We start from the raw sequence: 4,468 nt of genomic DNA on the forward strand, positions 1-4,468 counted from the left end.
TGGGTCTTATCCTAGGCCCATCTTTTTCTTTAAATGCAATTCAGATTACCTCAAACACCACTTGGAACAAACTTGGTCAAAAGAATCACTGAAAAGTCAAAGTCAATGCTTTGAGTTGACTCAACTCGTCGAGTTATCCCATAACTCGCCGAGTTTCCATTAAGCACAAAATCGCGATATTTCGATCCAACTTGCCGAGTTTCCCTTTAACTTGTCGAGTTCCTCCTTTTTCCACAGAATCGGGACAATCCCAAACCAACTCATTGAGTTCCCTTATGAACTCGTCGAGTTCATCAGTTTGCTAGCTCACTTAATGCATTAAGCCACTAATCTTTAAACCGTAGCTCTATCTTCAAAAACTAGGCTGAAAATACGCCTAGAAGGGTAAAGTTTCCGACTTTCCCCACTAAGAACCATCATAATGGGCTTAAACTCAAACCCTAGCCTTAAGAAGCTTATGCCTTAATCCAAAAACCACCAAGTCTTCAAGATAGAGCTCATGAACACAGATTTGGACCTAAAAGGAAAAAAGGTCCCGCAAAGTCTTCAACTTTATTCACATGCAAGGATAATATGAGCTTAAAAGGCGATAACAAGGGCTTAATGGATGTATGAAGCTCTTAGGGCCATAAAGTTGGCACCTTTATGCCATAAAAACTCCTTAAGACCCTAGATCTGAAAGGGTTTGTCCAAATGGGACATCCAACTCCCAAAACCACATCATTTGGACCAAAACAAGCAAAAGAACCCCAAGAAGAAGATCTCAGAAATCACAAAGCAAGGTTGAAACTTTTTACCAGAAAGATGACGAAAATGAAGCAAGGATTCGAGATCTAGCAGCTCCTTCTTGTATCACGAAGCTTTCCTCTCTTCCGATGGCTTCAAACACACACAAAAACACTTAAAATGGCTCCCAAGCACTCAAAGATGCGTTAGTGTTTTGAGATTAGGGTTTAGGAAAATGGAGGCTAGAAATGAGGCCAACTTATGGGGTTTAAGTTGTTTAGATAGGGGGCAAAACCCCGAAATTAGGGTTTCCCATACCACGTCCAACACGTCGAGTTGGTCCTCTCTAACTCGTCGAGTTGGTCTTCAAAAACACATGTGACCAACACTTCCAACACATTGATTATATGCCTTAAAATCGATGAGTTGACCTTTATAAATGAGGTTTTATTTCCATAGTTAACCTTCTAGACTCCGGATGTTACAACTCTCCCCACTTAAATTAGATTTCGTCCTCGAAATCGCTCCTTATTAACACTAATATCAAGGTAATTAATCTGTTGAACATAATCGGAAATTCTGCACATAAAATAACCTTTCCAAGGCAACCGAAACCCAACCCAAAACTTTTATCCCAAAAAGAACACCCTAACCGTCAACCTTTGCGAACCACCACTACTTTTTGAGACCTGAGGTCTACAATGACCTGATTTCCCGACAGGTCGCTCATGCTGAAACAACCCGTGCTCTCTCTCAATGATTAACAAATCAATCATAACCCCTTCCACTCTGATCATACAACGACCTATCACGATCTACTAAAACATCTTCAAAAATATTTCTTCAAGCCCAGTGAAGAACGAATCTGCGATTTCTTGAATAAAACCGAATCCTATTTTGCCTGAATCCGAATCCCACGATCTCGATGGTCTAACTCCCTGTCAGTCCTCTCACACCGAACCGCCACCAAGCCAACCCCATAGAGTTTGAACCCAAGAAATGTGATATTGCCATATTTATACATATTTTTAGTCAATATTTGACTACATTTTTTACTAATATTATGGTTATTTGTGTAGTAAGTGGTACTTATAAGATTAAAATTGTATTTTGCAGCTAAAAGGAGCATTCTTGAAGAACAAGGATTAAAAGGGACAAGTGATGGAATTTTGGAGGCTTGGAGAAAGAAAATCCACGTAAATAGTTGAAGCCACGTCGTGGACTTCATTTACATGACGTTGCATGGACGATTCTAGAAGATGAGTACACGGAAAGTCGAAATCCTTGCCCGATAAGGACTCATCCAAAGTCACGATGTGGAGTTCTAATTGATGATAAGTATATATATATCCTTGGTACTTACGGGTTTGGAAGGTTGGCTGGAGATTAGAAGTTCCAGAAGACGAATTTCAGAGGAGAATTAAGAGAGAAATCAAGAATTGGTATTGGAAAAAGGATAGGAAGATCATTACTTTACTTTTGATTTGGTACAATTCATTATGTATTTATTAGTTGAAATTGCGTGTTTTATTTTAGCTATGAGTAGCTAAATCTAGTTGCTTCTGTTAGCTATATGAAGCTGGAACTCATGGTTTGGTTATGTTAATATAGATTTTCCTAGTTGGTTAATGTCTTGTGTTTTATTGTTTGTACCTAGCATGCTTAATTTGATTCTAGATTTCTTAAATTCATATTCTGTGTAGTTTAGTGAGCAATAATCTACATGAATTTGATTACCTAGTAATTTCGCAAACATTAGATTATTAGAGCTAAGATCGAACCAATTTTAGATAAGTAATTAAAGTATTAAATTTGGCTATGCTGGAGAACTCATATTATGACCATAATTGTGTTTGTTAACTCAATTTTACATAGCTCCAATCCTATCTAATAATTGATTATGTGTTAAATTATGTATGACCATGCATAGCTCTACATGAATTAATTCAATATTAGTAAATTTGGACTTGAATTGCTAATAATACATTAATTGGTAACCAACGGGAATTGTCATAATTAATATCTACACCATTGAGGGAAAGTGGATTCGAACTAACATAAGTGTTTTTAATAATTGGTTGAATAGTTGTTGAGAATTTAAGTTTCTCTAAACTTGCAAAATTAGATAAAAACCCTCTTACTTTTGCTTAGAATTTTAGGTTAATTTAATAGTGAATAGGTTAAATAATTAATTATGTTCCCTGAGATCGATACCCGAATTTTGTGCTATACTATTTGTGAAAGGGTACACTGCCCTGGGTCGAATAGCTAGTAGAATAGTAGGTAAAATTAGGTGTAGCTATTTGCATGCATCAAGTTTTTGGCGTCGTTGTCGGAGAACGACTTATTTGATTGTTGATTTATTTGCTTTAGGTTAATTGATCCTTTTTGTGGGGTAAAACCTGCAAAAAGTTAAGTTTTTGCATTAGTTTTTTTTCGGTGTTGAACTCACGACGTGGAACTAAAGTCCACGACGTGAGATTAGTAGTTTTACGTTTTACTTGTTTTTATTTTCTGTTTGGATTGCCTGTGACAACACGAGGTGGTGCTCTTTACCACGTCGTGGTGACCAATCAGTAGGTGATTTTATTTAGTTTTTGTTCAGATTTACATTTTTATTTTTATTTTTGTTGCAGTAGTTCATGATCAGAGGTTCCAACACACCTTTGGTACCACCGCTTGAAGATCCATAGTCGGCCCTTCACAAGAAGACAAATAAGAACGTAGGAGTCAACCAAACGCCAAAGAAGTCACCATTCAAGGACCTTAAATTAGTTTTTGGAAAGAAGAAAGGAAATAATGTGGGTGAGTCTAGTAGTCAAAGGAAGGAAGAGAGCAAAATCCAAATCCAAAAGATACCGAATACGAGACTGAACCCGAGTTTGAAGAAAGCGATTTCAAGGACGAGCCAAAGAACAAGATGGAAGACATTGTTGATATGTCCATGGGAGCATACAAGAAGCGAATAAGAGACGATGTTGGTCCTGATTTAGTACAACCCGTAGTTCGTTGTTGCAACATTCGAGTTGAAAGGACACATTCTGACTACACTTAAGGATGTACCATTTTCTGGGAAGGATCATGAGGATGCTTACAAGCACCTAGATGAGGTCAGTGACATCGCATATTATATCAATGTCCCAAATGTTCCTAGAGAGACTGTTTTGTTAAGGATGCTTCCCGTTACTTTTCAGGGGGCTGCCAAAGATTGGTTGAAAGCACTTCCGCCCGGTGCAATTACTACTTGGGCACAAATGCGTGAGCAATTCCTAGAAAAATTCTGCCCACCATCAAAGATATCTCAACTCAAGAAGGCAATAGCCAACTTTGAGCAATAATCGGGTGAGTCACTTTATGAGGCATGGGAGCGTTATAAAGGGCTACTAAGAAATTGCCCTCAAAATGACCTTAACATACAACAAGAAGTGTCTATCTTTTATGACGGGGTGAATGTCATGACAAGGCAACTCTTAGATTCTCAACGAACACTTACGATGAAAAATCCGACTGAAGTAAAGGAGTTGATTTAAGAGTTCTCGAAGCATTCTCGTGAGTACCATAATCCAATACATGATGGAGTTAAAGGAATTAGGGGAGGAAATTCTGAAGACATAGTTGTTGTACTAGCTATGCTTAACACCATGGACAGAAGAATGACCAAGATGGACCAATCAATTCATGCTATTAGAGTTGGTTGTGAAAGATGTAACTGTCCGCACTTAACAGAAGATTCCCACTTGGA

The 4,468-nt window shown here is 37.9% G+C and overlaps 1 non-coding gene across 1 annotated transcript; it reads right to left on the minus strand.

The window, feature by feature from the left end:
* Nucleotides 1-4,028: 4,028 nt before the first annotated feature.
* Nucleotides 4,029-4,135, minus strand: LOC145096385 (small nucleolar RNA R71). Its single transcript, XR_013703793.1, has one exon. It is a non-coding gene; the product is annotated as a small nucleolar RNA R71 (small nucleolar RNA).
* Between the last annotated feature and the right edge of the window lie 333 nt (nt 4,136-4,468).

Source organism: Lactuca serriola, chromosome 3 (assembly GCF_051521515.1).
Source record: "Lactuca serriola cultivar US96UC23 chromosome 3, Lser_US96UC23_V15, whole genome shotgun sequence".
In the NCBI taxonomy this organism is placed as follows: domain Eukaryota; kingdom Viridiplantae; phylum Streptophyta; class Magnoliopsida; order Asterales; family Asteraceae; genus Lactuca; species Lactuca serriola.